Source organism: Fukomys damarensis, unplaced genomic scaffold (genome assembly GCF_012274545.1).
Source record: "Fukomys damarensis isolate Sample0158 unplaced genomic scaffold, DMR_v1.0_HiC HiC_scaffold_6, whole genome shotgun sequence".
Lineage (NCBI taxonomy): Eukaryota > Metazoa > Chordata > Mammalia > Rodentia > Bathyergidae > Fukomys > Fukomys damarensis.
In genome coordinates, this window is record NW_022900918.1 from 16,215,238 (window position 1) to 16,230,801 (window position 15,564).

The 15,564-nt window shown below is 35.7% G+C and overlaps 1 long non-coding RNA gene across 2 annotated transcripts in view; it reads right to left on the bottom strand.

The window, feature by feature from the left end:
- Positions 1-6,606: 6,606 nt before the first annotated feature.
- Positions 6,607-15,564, bottom strand: part of LOC117285129 — an 11,728-nt gene continuing 2,770 nt past the window's right edge. For both annotated transcript variants that reach the window (XR_004516103.1, XR_004516102.1), the window contains exons 2-3: positions 7,559-7,658; positions 6,607-6,814 (exon numbers count right to left, since the gene is read on the bottom strand). This is a non-coding gene — a long non-coding RNA (uncharacterized LOC117285129). The remainder of the gene's footprint in view (positions 6,815-7,558; positions 7,659-15,564) is intronic.

A 15,564-nucleotide genomic window follows, 5' to 3' on the forward strand; every position in this document is an offset into this window, starting at 1 on the left:
GGATTGATTCCAGGATCCCTGAAGATAACAAAAGCTAAGTCTTTTATATAAAATGCTCAAGTCCCTTACATAAAATGGCATAATATTTGCATATAATCTACATGTACATCCTTCCTTATACTTTACACCATCTCCAGATTATTTATAGCACCTAAAATAATGCAAATGCTATATAAACAGTTGTTATACTCTAATGTTTTGGGAACAATAAGAAAAATGTCTGTACATGTTCAGTGCAGCCAAGATTTTTTTCTTCAAAATATTTTCGATCCATGGTTGGTTGAATATTTTGGATCCCTAGTTGGTTGAATAGGCAAGTGGAAAATCTGCACAAATGGAGGGCTGTGCATGTGTATGCACACACACGTGTATGTGCAAAGGGAATAAAACTATATAGTTTTTGGCTGGGATTTAGCTTAGTGTTTCCGTCACTTGCCTTGCAAGTACAAAGTCCCAAATTCGATCCCCAGTACAAAAAAAAAAAACAAAAAAAAACTATACAGTTTTTAATGAGATTACCATTCACTTGGAATCTCATTGCCTCTTTGAATATCTTTGTATTCTCTCAAGCACTCTTATATATACAAAACCAATTAACACTCTAGTATCTAGTATGCTCATTACACCCTGTAGCTAATAAATAATATATCTACTCAGTATTAATGTGCTTGCTAGTGTAATTGAATTATGTAATGAGAAATGATTTCTGGAGTTTTCCACTCTGTTGAATTATATAGGAGTTATACTTTTTTCTCTGAACTTTTTGAAGTATGCTTTCTTAAATTTAGGAAATATCATTTAACTTAGAGTTTAGGTTTCCTAAAATTAGATCATGCCCAGACTTTCTCTCTCTAGACCTATTGCAAACTCTAAACTGATGAAAATTTAAGCTTTTTAATGCTGTCTCTCCTACATCATCTCCTGCCATTCCCACCTTCACACCTTATGTTCCAACAAAACTGGGCTACTTATAATTCTCCAGTTGGTTCCAGGGAAAGTGATAAAAGTTAAAAGACACACAGAGAGACATATATTCCATAATCTATCTACATGGATTTTCTATCTTATGGGAGGTTAAAGTGCCAATAAGTAAGCAAAGAATTATAACAAATACTGATAAGAGGTATTCAATTCTAAAAGACAAGATATTTAATTAAATTTAGAAATAAACAAATATACAAGAATTAAATTTTTTAAAAATCACATAACACTGCAAAATTGTGTGAAGATAGAATGCTTCAATTTTGCTTGCACTAGCAGTCAGTCTCACTCCAAGAAAGGCATTGTAGCAGGCGTGGTGGCACACACATGTAATCCCAGCACTGGGGAGGCCAACGCAGGAGGATCGCCAGGCGATCCAGGCCAGAATGAGCTACATAGTGAGACTCTGTCTCAAAAAACCAAAAAAGAACAGAAAGCATAAACAAAAATAACCAAGAAAGAATTGTATGTATAGCTATGAATAGCTTTTACAGATTCTCAGTAGGACTCCTAAGACTGAGGCTTTGTACTTAATTTTAGATAATAACTAATAATATCGGGAAATATAATCTTGAGTGTCTCATAGGAAATAAGATTCTCTTGCTGTTTTCTCAAACAGAAAGAAAAATATTTTAGCTGTGAAGCAGAATAGAGAGCCAGCTTTATATAAATGGTATGTAAAACAAATTTATTGATTTCAAATTTAAGTATAGCCCATGTTCAGGTAAATAAAAAGGCCACCAAGAGAAAGTATCAAGAAAAATAAAAAGCAGAGTAGAGTTAACAACTGTGCCTTAAAAAAAAAAAGAAAAAAAAAAACAGGTCATAAAAGAGAAAAGAAGATGAATCACAAACCATTTCAGCAGGGCAGAAAATTGGGCAATTCCCCAGTACTCTGTGTGTGGGGAGTTGGTGGGGACAGAATGTGTCACTAGTCAGCAAACAAGCAGCCCACAACAGGGCATGACTCAGGGCAGTAATTCTTCCACAAGAAAGGAAATTTTTCAGCCACTCTGAAAGACAGGCCTGAGACCTGGGCTAAACAGTCTTTTTGTCTTCAAAGGGAGGACTGTCTCTCATTCTTAAACAACACATCAATTGCCTCTGATTGTGAGAATTTCATTAATGAAATTCCACCTGTATTAAAAATGATATACAACCAGCTGGAGGGAGGGTGAAGCTATGATGTTTTTCCAGCCCCAAACTGTTCTAGAACTTCATAAAGTGAAACTAATACAGCTCATTTGGGGGCAGGGGAAGACAGGTGCCAACGTGAGACTAATGTGACAGTTCGATAAGGAATGAAGATTTCTGGCTATTTGGCTGATCTTGTGGGAAAGGCCTAAAAACCAAAAAATGAGAGAACTATAGAGTATGTTTCACCTAGATACAAGGAAGAGCCATAAACAAGGAAGAAACTTGAGAGAAATCATTCGGTGCAATGAAATTTGTGAATTCACTTATTATTGTGCATTCAGTAGCCTCTCAAAGCATAAAACTATGCAAATGCCTATCATCTCTATGAAGCAGTCAGAGTTACTTCTTCATCTAAAATATCCTGCAGCCAGAAAAATTAGAACACAGATGAAAGCTGAATGGATCTTCTGTTATTGGTGAGGGCTCAATCATAGGAAAGTAATCTAATTTCTCATTTTTTTAGAAGTTATTCTCCAGTCCATTAGAACCTAATGTTTTCTGTAACCCAATCCATATATTGTTTGAATTTTTAAAAATGTTGTTCTATATATATATAGACAAGGTCAGTCCTGAAATTTGGAGAAAAAGTACATTTTACTTTATTCCTGGTAATCTTATTAGAAATATTTTAGCATATTCTAATAATTCTCAAAAAAAGGCTGCCAACCATATTTTCTCGATCTGATCCCCAAATACAAATGTCTTGTGCATACTCAATCTTCCCCATAATTTGAATCCATTAGAAAGCAAAATAAAAAAGCATAAAATTTAAAATGACAGAAATGTTCTTTAAAATGAATAATACATATCAGTAAACAAAATAAAATCTTTGTGAGATATCATGAAAGGCAAATTTAAGAAAGTCTGCCAGAAAGATAGGAAAAAGAAAAAGGACAAAGACATTAGGTTTTAAAAAAAATTGTTACAGACCCTAGAGGTAGATCTTGGAGAATATTTGGAGAAAGGAGCTCTACAAAAAGAGAACAAGAGAACCTCTTGAAAGGCAGGAATCTTCAGATTGAAAGGAACCCTTTGAGTATCATCCAGAATACATAAGAAAAGATTTGAATCAGGGAATATAATAATCAAACATCAGAACATCAGGGATTAAAGAATTTTGAAAGTGACTGTAAAATTAATTCACAAGCAAGGGAATAATAACCTTCAAGATATTGGACTTATTAGTAGTCATTTAGCATCCTACAGGGCACTGAGGCCATATTTCAAAAGTTTTTGAGACAATATCTTTTCTTGGGCAAACCAGTGGTCAAGTATGAAGGTAAATAAAGATATTTAAGAATGAGAAAATTCAAGCATGCAACTTTTACGGGAAACTTCTGCAGAATATACTCAACAAGATGCAAGAGCATCCATGACAGCAATTCAGGAACCACAGGAGAAAAGGAAGCCAATACAGGCTGAGGTAAGAGAAAGTCCCGTGGTAATAGCTCAAGGACATTCTAAATGACAGCTATCAACAAACCCAGCAATCAATAAAGATTGGCCCAGAAGGATGGGGGAGAACTTATCTGAAAGTTTAGTCCTTGAGACATATTGAAAAATATAAGATGTGATAGACAAGTTTAAATTTTTTATGAGATTGAGAAATGAGGCAATTATTAATGGTAAGAAATGACAGCATGTGGCAATTATTAGTAAATAAAAAAAATAATATTTTACAGAAAACAACTTGGCTCTGAAGGATCAATATATACTAGTAATGAAAATGTCAACACTGAATACTAACAACAAAAAATTGGGATGTAAGTATCTTAGGAGATGTAAGGAAAGAGGGATTGGTGGTGTACCATTTAGGGCTCACTAGAGGAACAGATTTAATATAAAATAGAAAACATACAGAAGATTTACAAGGTAAGCTTACAATGACTGCTGCAGAGATGGATATGGAAGAATGCAAAAGAGTTTTCTGCATGCTGGACAGCCTGAAGATCCAGTCAAAAGCTGAAGGCCTAGAACTCACTGCAGAGTCTGTGTGAGTCCGTATTGGGAAACCAACGGATCTGCACTGGAGGGCTGAAGAGGCTGTCCTGGAAGCCTGAAGATATGCATCTAAGGCAATGGTAAAGACTGGAGGATCACCAAAGGAGTAGTGAGACTTCCCCGCTTTCCCTCTTTACTACACAGAGGCTACAAACCTATTCGTTGGTGCCACCCACATCCAGGATGGATGGGTCTTCTGTCTTCATTAAGTCAGTCATCCAGACACACCTAGAAATATGCTAAACCAATCTGCTTCTCATTCATGTGGACACAATTCACTATCACAGGTGATATGAGAGATATAATTATTTATTTACTAAAACAGGATATTAGTAAATATATTTGAAATTGAAAAGAAAGACACCCAATTAAACATATTATTTAGAAATATGGTGATAGAAATATGATACTGCATGCTGTCCTATGTCCAGTACTACTGAACTGAGGACACAATCCTCTGGGCAGGTTGTGAGACAATGAATGGATCAAGAAAATATGGTCTTGATACAAAATAGAGTACTTCTTTGCCATAAAGAAGGATAAACTTGAGTCATTTGTAGGAAAACAGATGCATCTTTAGACCATAATGTGAAGTGAAATAAGTCAGATACACAAGCTTAAATATCATGTGGTTTCTCTTATAAAACAATATATATAAATAAAGAGCAAAATAAAAGGTCGAGAATAGGAAGTGGGGAGGTAGATCTTTGCAAAAGGAAAGGTGACCAAGTGATGGACAGGAGGGGAAGGGGATGAAAAAAAGAATTAAGATGTGTTATGTACGCGTAGCAACTCCCTGCAAGGAATGCAATCATTATGCACTGCAAGCATGTACAAACAAAAAATAAAAATTGAAAAACAAAAAGAAATACAGTAATGGATACAGAATGGGAAATGAAATGGAGATGGGGAAGGGATTATAGTAAGAGTACTGTAATTTGGTTTTGTGTGTGTGTGTGTGTGTGTGTGTGTGTGTGTGTGTGTGTTTTCAGAGATAGGGGCTCACTATGTTGCCTTGCTTGGCCTTCAACTCTAGAGTTAAGGGATCCTTCTGCCTCAGCATCCCAAGTAGCTGGACTATAGCACGTGCCAACCTACCCTGCTCTAGAGTACTATAATTTTAAAATTGCTGTTATTTGACTAAGAGTTCTCCCCAACCTTCAACTCATACACACCTCTTGAACTAAGAATTTTAGTATTCAAGAGAGAAAACCAAGAACATTTCCATTTTTTAAAAGTCACAACTTAGGTTATGGAGATCAAGGACTTGACCAACGATAGTGTTAATTCCAGTACATTGAAGCTCTCTGGGGATAGGGTTAGGATATGATTGTGGTAAGGTCGGGTTGGATAAGACTCTTGGGATTGAGGTGCTCTCAATAGGAGATCACAAAATAGGGTATTTGGAGTAGGAAACAGAATCACACAGCCAGCCTCTCAACTAGACAAGAGTGTCTTTGTGTAAATTAAAGAAAAACACCCTTTCTCACAAAATTTTACTTCTATCAGCCAGCAAATTGTGGTGATAAATACTAAAATCTATAATGAAGATGGTGGTGGACAGAGCTCCCTAGAACCCTCCACTACATAATCATGCACAACTGCACATGACAACAATAGCTATAACTAGAGGTGAGGAAAGGACCAATGAGGATTGTAAGAGCTTGGAAAGAAAAAATTCCCTGTCTCACAATTTTCTTAGAATTTTAAAGCACATTTATAGGATGTTTAGAGGATTTTATTGCTATAAGAATTATTTCCAGGCCGGGCGTGGTGGCGCACGCCTGTAATCCCAGCACTCAGGAGGCTGAGGCAGAAGTATCACTGTGAGTTCAAGACCAGCCTGGGCTACATAGTGAGTTCCAGCTCAGTTTCAACTACGTAGTGAGACCCTACCTCAAAAAACCAAAAAAAAAAAAAGAATTATTTCCAAACCATTCTTCTCCTCAAACCAGAAGCTACAAAGAGGGGATATGTTGTCTAATTCATTTCCATATAATCAGCTTACATTAATGAACAAGGCTCATAATATATGCTTAATGACAATTTCACAAATGATGGCTCCTCTTCTCAACATGTTATAAATCCCCTTGCTTTCTCTCACTAGGACTATTGTTCCTGTCACCTCTAGGAACCAGGTCTCTTAATACCTTTTCTGGGTGTGAGTCTCAACATCACCACTTCCTAGTTACATTATCTTGAGTAAGTTATGTAACATGTCCTGGTTGAGTTTCCTTATATAAAAGATGAAATATGTATATTCTATATACCTACTTCATGAAATTATTGTGAAAATTAAATGACATAATGTTTAGATAGTATTGCAGAGAATTGCATAGAATAAGCACTCAAGTTATGCTATTGTTATTAGTTCAAATAATATTCATGTTTACTTATAATCACAAAAAACAGTTGTTTTGGCTAGGATTTACATTTGACAGCTAGTAACAACAAAAATAACAGAAATTTTCACAGCTTTTCCTTGAAGTAAAACAAGACTGCGGGTGAGTAGTCTACATCTCACAGGATGGTGCATTGGTCTTTAGAGGCTTGGCTTCTCCTGTGTCATTTCCTGGCTGAAAGGTTTCGTTATGGTCCAAGATTGTTGCTGGAGCTCCAGCCACATGCTAGAGTTCTAGGCAAGAAGTAAGAGAAAGGTAGGAATGTGAGAAGGGATTCATGCAAGCTCGCTGTCCTCTTAAAAGCCCTTTTTTCCCCATGTCCACCTGTAAAGGAGACTGTGAAAAAGCTGGTTATATTGCTATCTGGAATAAACAGCAAAGTTTTATTCTTAAGAGAATAGATATTGATTTGGCAGCTTGCCTCTTTCATAACTACAAATCAGGAACTAAGGCTGCCATTATAATGAAGACTATAGTTGATCGAAGTATGACTCCAAAATTATGCTTTGTTTTTGCCCTGAGCTGCCTGAATTAATGGAATGCAGGTTTCCTTGAAGTATGTCTGAAAGTAATTCACTCCGACATACAAAACTAAGAAAATAAGATAGGTTGCCAGTCATTTATGATTCGCATTTTGTATGTGAATATGCACAGATATATATGTGTAGTTTGTTATTCTGCATATTTGTGAATAATAAAGATATCTCCAAATTTGTGTTTAAAGGATGAAGTCAGCCAATACATAACGATCAACTCTTTCCTTCACCTGGTCATTTTAAGTTGCATCACTAATAGTTAATCTAAAATATGATCTTATAATTGGCATGCTTTTCCAATTATCCTAAGAACTAAAATGTGATGTGACATAAAATAAGACCCTTATAAAGCTTTACCCTTTATATAAAAGAGAGAATTTATATATTGATATGAGATTTATAGAAGGGAAATAAAATTCTCCTGTGAGAATTAAAACTTACCAGGGAACACAGGGACATTGCTGGCTTGGAGGATGGCATCAAGTTTAGGAAGAGTATGACAGGCAACACTGATTCTACAGTCAGAGGTGCAGGTGTACGTCTGAAGCAATAGAACAGGAGAGAGTAGAAAAGAAGCAACTCAGAAGTCAAGATCAGATCTGCTCATAATTGTTGTCATGTTATGAATTTGTTTGCATGGTCCTGTCTGTGGCTAACAGTGAGTCATGCTTTGAAGGGAATAGATATTAATCAACAAAGGTGGTTGACATGTAATTTCCAGACTTCACTTTAAGTATTAGGTTATAATCCTTACATCTGACTTCTTTTAAGTTCTCGGATAGGGTTGACAGATTAAAATACATGATGCTCAGTTATATCTGAGTTTCAAATAATTAATGGTTGATTTCTTAGCTTAAGTATTTCCTCAATATTGAATAAGACATAGTGACACATCTATACTAAAATTTTCCTGAAATTCAAATGTGGGCGGATATCCTGTATTTTTATTTGCTAAATCTAGCAATCTTAAAAAAAAGAAAAGAAAAGTCATACGGTTGTGCCTATTGGTACCAATACGAACCCAGTCTCCTGCCTCTTAGGGCTCTCCAAGACGCGACAGCACTTCTCTCTTTCCCTGAAGAGGCCCTTCTCCTTCATGATCATTGCCATTTTCAAGTATCTTATATTTTACACTGAACAGATGCTGGCTACTTACCAACTCATTCACCATGAAAAGGGGAAAGAGGGAAGAGAATAGACAGAATTCCCCGACCTTATGTTTCTATGCCTTCCTCCCCCACCTGTCTGCATGTGTTTCTACCCTTTCTTCTTCTATTCCTGTCTCAGAAACTGAGATCATCTTTCAGGGGACAATCCCTTCCCTACATGGATTCCAGAATATCAGCTTGAGAGTTTAGTTCCATCTTTTCTTCTTGCTCTGTCCACCTCCTCATTCACTGCTGGTTCTCTTTTTTGGCATCTTGATTGCTTCAGAAAGATAAAGGCTCTCTGATGATTCATCAAAGCCCTCCAGCCTTTGGCTTTCTGTTGTCTATCCATTCCTGTCTTCTTTGACATTGACGTTCTTTTAAAACCATTCTGCACTAGTGGGTTACCAACATAGCTACCCATTAGCTTTATCTGAGAAATTGTATTTAAACTATTATTAGTTTCAGTATCTTTCTTCAGGCATACTAAATCCTGGGGTAGAATCTTCTCTGTGTCTAGCCAGTTCCTCTTCCTCAAGATATCTGTACTCTCCTGGCTTATGTCTCTGCCTCTGAGTGCTCATTGTCCCTGCTTTGGTCCAGGCATATATGACTCCTGCCAGGAAAATAGTGCTCTCTTCATTTGCTCTGTGTGCCTCTAATCTTCTGCACTATACTTCTACCTGACCTCAGATTGATTGTCATAAATCATATTTTACTGTATTGCATTCCTAATTTGAGTTTATAACTGACTTCTTATCTTCAGGATAAAATCCAAATTCCTTAGCATGTCAAACAGAGCTCTTCATTGCGTGGCCACTCCTAACCATGTAGCCAAATCACTCACCTTCCTTCCCTCCAAGAATACTTCAGCACCTGCAGCTTCTCTAGGCACTGTTCATTCTTGTTTTACTTGTGCAACCTTGAAACTCTTCTACTTGGAACACCTTTAGCCAAACATTTATCCTCATTTTTCCTTATCCTTAAAGACTTGGGAATTACCTGAGTGCTTGTCTATACTTGCCACTGATTCCTTGAGGACAGATGGGATATCTGATCCCTTTTTGTGGCCCACACTGCGTACCTGGAGTTATAATACATTGCTGTAGGTGCTCATGAAAAGAGTGTCTGGATAAACCACTGAGTGACAAAATTAAAAGATATTTAAAAGCCAACAAATGATTTCCTAGGGAGAGAAGGTTGGAATACAAATTAAAAATTTAAAAGGCATTTGCCAAAAACTTAGAATATTAGACAAAAAAGTAAACAAAATTTCAGATTTCATAAGTTTATTTTATAAAAGCCTAAAGATTACAGAAATTAAAATGTAACTCAGATTTACATATACATTTACACAAACAAGCTGGGTCTGTGCTCAGTTGTTTTCTGTTTTTTTTGTTTTGTTTTGTTTTGCACACTGGGATCTCTGGCTTTTGCTTTACCTTTCTCTTCCCTGTACTATCCTACAATGGCTAGTGAATTTCTTAAGTGTCTAATTCAACTAGTGAACATGATTTGAGTGATAGCATGTTTTGTCAGTTCATCCGTGCTTCTAAATCTCTGTGCTAAGTAGCTCAAATGTTTCACAATCCATTGTCCATCCCTCACTTTTGGCCTGTGAGTAGAATGGTTTAACTGAGTGAAACACTGTTTTTTCTCCCACTAGTGGGAATATTTATCATCACTCTTTTATGTTTTCATTATCCTTTTTACTATTAACCATTTTATCCATATACTAACCATGACAAAATCCCCATGCAAAAATCACATGAAAAAGTCAGGTGTGGTGGTTGTCTTCGTTACTTTACTCATTGCTGAGACAAAATACCCGATGCCCAAAGTTAAGGGAGGAAAGGGTTATTTAGCTCACAGTTTGCAGAGGTTCCAGTCCATAGCTGGGCAAAAATATTCAGTCTATAACACATATTACAACATTTATAGATAAAACACATTATGTCTGAGACTTGCTTCAAAAGAATACAGAAGAGAATGGAGACCAAATGAGACAGGTTGCAGATGAAACAGGACTGTCATTAATAAGTGTTTAAACTGAGTGATAGATTATATAATAATCATGAACGATTATTATGTTAGTTTGTCTGCTTCTGAGAAAATTGTAATTTTTCATTTTAAAAAGGTTTTAAAGTTGTGCTTAATCTCTTAGATATTTGAAAAGACTACATAAGTACAATGAGTAGCTTTTCGTTTGATGCAGAAAGAATAAAATGTGAAATAAGACTTGTATGTCACTGGCCCATATTGCTTTTCTTGCAATTGTTGTTTAACACAGACTAGAAACAATTGCTAATGATGAAGTATTGTATAGTAGATTTTATATAACAGGGCAAAAATGCACTAGTCTTGAACTGATGCATAATTCAAGCATGGAACTTTGCCCAGATAGACGGTATAGTTTCATCCAACAGAATTTTATGCAATAGTGGAAAAGGTCTATCTATGCTTTGTCCAATATGGTAGCCACTAGACACTTGTGCCTACTGGGCTGAAGAGTGTGACCAAGTGGCTAGTGCATGATGAATGGCTGTTGCAACTAAGGAATGAAATTTTACATTTTACTGATTTACATTCATATATTTATGTACCTATTTTTTTAGATCTGGCAATTATGTTTCTCAGTATAGATACACAGTAAAGCCTTTGGTTGTAACTTGTTCTGCAAGTGTTCCACAAGATGAGCAAACATTTCTAACCATGAGTGATGTCTTACAATATGAGTAGTATGTGACTCATAGTATGAATGTCATATGATCACAACTGAGCCAATGTTTCATCTTCCCCCACTTTCCCCCTCTCTGTCTCCCAACAGCAAGAGGTTATGGAGATCTCTTTTGAAAGGAGGAGGTGAAAAAAGGCAAAGGAATCTCTCTCTTCTAATGAAATTAGGGAGATGTGTCAAATGTGGGAAAGTGCAAAATTTTGTAGAAAAGAACCCCCAAACAAGCCTGAAGGAGTTTGAGCAATGAAACTGTTTAGTGACAGTGCAATATCATAATTCTCCAAATTCTCAAAAAAGGCAAATTCAAGTGTCCTTGGATAGGTTCCTTGCTGAAGTTGCACAAAAATAAAATAATCCCATTGAACAATCAATAGCAGTGATTCCATTAGTGATAGTGAAAATTGTCCTACACAGTCCTACATTGTCCTCTTCTAGCTTGTTTCCTTCATATCAGCCACGAAGGTGTTCATAGGTATTGCAGGAAAATTTGTTTTTCTTTATATTTTGTATTTTCTTTATTATTCTGTATTATATTACAGTATTGAAATCATTTTTATATGAATATTTTTGGATTATGGAATGAATCTTCTGTCTTTTCACTACCTCTTGTGGGAAAATTTGCTTTGATATACAAGTGCTTTGGATTAAAAGCATGTTTCTGCAATGAATTATGCTCACAAACCAAGGTTTTACTGTGTATCTTAGACAAGTAAAATAAATAAAAAATGTATGCCATAAATGAAAGAATTGGGAATTCGTAGTGAAACTACTTGACTTCAAATATTGATGTTAATATTTAAACTGAGAGCTGGGTATGCCGGTGCACGCCTGTAATCCCAGCCGGGGCTACATAGTGAGTTCAAGGCCAGTCTGAACTACATAGCAAAATCCTGTCTCAAAAAGCAAAGCAACAAAAAATTAAACTGAGAAACTATCATGAATAAATTATCTATAAATAACTATAATAGTCTTCTAGACTGCCATAACAAAATACCATAGACTGGGTAGTTCAACAGCATGAATCCATTTTCTCATAGTTTTGAAGGCAGGACATCCAAGAAAAGGGTCCTAAGATTGCTGTGGGTGAGATCTTTCTTACTGGTTTTTAGACAGCCATCCTTCATTGTGATCTTTATTCTGTGCAGTGGACAGCGATCTCTGGTGTCTCTTCCTCTTCTTAAAAAGATACCAATAAGAGATTAAGACCCAACCTTCATGGAATTGTCTAACCTTACCACCTTTAATGGTCCTGTCTTCAAACGTAGTCACCTTAAGTTTCCCAGACTGGTTGTAAACTTGATTTCCTCCTGCCTCATCCTCCCACATAGTTGGGATTACAGGTGTGTGCTACTGTTTCAGTATTTCCAAAAGAATTTTTGACAAGTTGAATTTATAATGTTTTGAAGTTCTAAATTTTTAAATTTGTACTATTTTAGACAGGTGTCTCTAGTTGGATGAGGTGGGAAGAGTTGATAGAGTATTCTGGATTGTTTACAAATTACCAAAATTGAACAAAATAGATACCACAGACATCTGAGACTCAGTTTCTATATCTTCAAAATGAAGTTGCTGGTATGGGTAATTTTGATTTTATGGTAAGTACACAAACACTAAAATTTTATGGCTCTATAAAAACATGTATTTCTCTACTTTTTAGTCGAGGAAGTTTCTAGGGACTATAGTTAGCCAAATCACCTGACCCACTCAAACAAATAAGTTTTAAAAAGTTTGATTTTTCTACTGTGTGTGCTATATATGTGTGCATATATTTTGTAACATTTATGCTTTTAAGAGTCAGTGTCTGGAGAAGTATTTTAGCTTGATATCTTTATCTTTATTGGGAAAATCATGCCAGATTTTCCAGTGATCATGCTTAACTAGCAAAATTTATAGATATCTCATGAAAATCACATATTATTGACAAGTGAAGTGTAGTGTAATAGAAGTATTTTATTTATCGTGGGATATAACTGTCAAGATATAAAAGGTACTTCCTTTTTATTATTACCTTTCCTTAGTTTGGCTTGTCTGGCTCCTAGACCTTTCCCTATTTCAATATTAAGGCCAGAAAACAGATATGAATTTCTTCTTAGTTCTGGACAGGCAGCATTTTGTAAGTTATTCCATCTGATTACCATGTTCTTGTTCTTCTGATATTAAATGTCATTTTTCCTCAGTACTGAAAGGGGTAGCCTTATTATATGGTGACCTTACTGTTGATGTTGTATTATGTTGTTAATGGTGAAGCAGTCAACTGACATCACTCTGTTGAACAAATGAGGCCTACTTTCTGTTGTTAAGGAAGGAGAGCAAATGCTCCCTGACATGTTAAGAAAAATCTTCTCATACAAAAGACATTTTTTTCTCACTGATTACACATAGTTACACTTTACACACAGACACACACAGAGTTTTGTCTTCTTACACTAGGACCACACATTAGTCAAGGGAAACCTGTCAGGATCAATCCTGCTTTTCTATGATGACAATGATTGGCTTGCAGAGAAAAAAAAATGAGAGAGAGAGATAGAGAGAGACAATATCATATAAAGCTCTTCTTTAATATGGTCAAAGAACAGCCTTCTATACTCAAAGTAAAGCGAAGGACATTTTAATAACTTATGAGCTACCCAATTTCAAATATGAAATCCCTAAGGAAAAGCAACTTTTGATTTGCTCACACTTATTACCCAGGAGCCAAAAAAAAAAAAAACAAAAAACTAAATATATTTATTAGGACATAAAAGTAGCTCAGTATCAGAATTCAGACCTTTTCTAATTATTGCCTATTTCCTGATGATACTTCCTTCATATATCTGATGAAAATGACAGGAAATACTTAAGTATAGAAAAATTACTTCTATTTTAATGTCTAACTTTCTGGTACTTCCTCCCTTTCTCCTATTTCTGCCTCTTTTTTGCATTTATCCTTTATCTTTATTATATAGAGAATAGTTCTGCTTATAGTGTTTAAATAAATATGTGATATCAGTTCTCTGTGTTACTGTGGCTAGGCTATTGCCCAACAATTCAATCAAAAGTAATGCTAGGCTTTGCTATGATGGTATTTTAGATGATTGAAATCCAAAATGAGTTGACTTGAAAGATTATCCACTTTAATCTGAGTAGGCCTGACTCGATCAATTAAATGTTCTTAAGCACATAGCTGAGGTTTCCCTAAAGAAGAAATTCTGCCTGTGTCAGAAGCTTCAGCTCCTGCCCTAAAGTGACAGTAGCTTAAACTATGGGCTTTAGACTTGCCTACCTGGCCCTCACAGTTGTATACATCAATTCATCACAATACATTTCTTAATATATATCTTCTACTGATTCTGTTTAGTTGAAATTTGACTACCAAAAACATTAGTTGCATTTTAGATTGTTCTGATGTATTGGAGGAGAATAAAGAGAGGACCAGGAAGGAGATACTCGGTTGTCTAATTATTCATTTTAGGTTTCCTCTCTAAAATTGTAGACCTGAACAGATGACAAGAATCTCAGAACCTGTTAAATTCCACGAACATCATGTAAAGCTAAATTGGGGTTCAATCCAACAAACTGTTTAAAAAACCCATACACATGGTGAAAAAGATAAAACTTCAGAGCAACAAGTATGCTGATTTTCATTCATTAAAATGAAAAAGCAACAGTTTCTTACAATTTCTCAAATATATTTTAGAATTTAATGTTCAGAAAATGATGGCTAATAAATTTTAATTAGGCATAAAGATAAAGATAGATTCTTTTCAGGATTTATCTAGGTAAATATACATAAGTCATACATTCTTGTATTTAATTTTTAAGATCTGTTTTACACAGTAGAAGTGAAAAAAACTAAAACTCAGCAAAGACAGGAAATTTAGAGCACGCCCTCCCCGTGGTTTAGATCTGTGCAGATGGTCCTCTGGGAGAATCTTGACACAGAATCCTTATGAGAGGTTGCAGCTCAATGTGCCTGGTGAAGAGAGAAGGTGGTGGATGATGGTACAATTTTTTACCTTTGGAGGGAAGAGCTCTGCTTCTGGGAGATGGTAGTGGTTCCCAATGAGAAGTAATGTTCCAATAAAGAGGTCCCTGTGACTTTAACTATCACTTTACAGAACTTCAAAAGTTGTTCTTTAGTGTGAAAGCTGTAGATATTTTATGTCTACATGAGAACACGCTAACAGTGTGGATTATACAGGTATATTCTTGAAGAGAGACCTCAACCACATGAAGTGACAGTTACATTTAAGGCTAGTATTTAACACATATTAAGTAACTATCAAAGGTCAAGGATTACAAATATTATTGGATATTGGTAAAGGTCTCTAAAGTGTCAGGGAATATCGTTAGTTCCATTTCCTCCCAAAGCAGTTGCTCCTGAGGGGACAATTCAGTGCCTGTGCTTGTGATGGTCCATTATAGGCTACAAGGATGGGTTGTGATCAGCAAAAGAAGCCCAGGATGGCTCTTGTGGGGATGACGATCACTATTATTTCACATAGATGAAGAAGGTGGCCAGGAAGGGTAGAAACAAGGTTCCTTTTCTTTCCTTTTTTTTTTTTTTTTTTTTTTTTTTG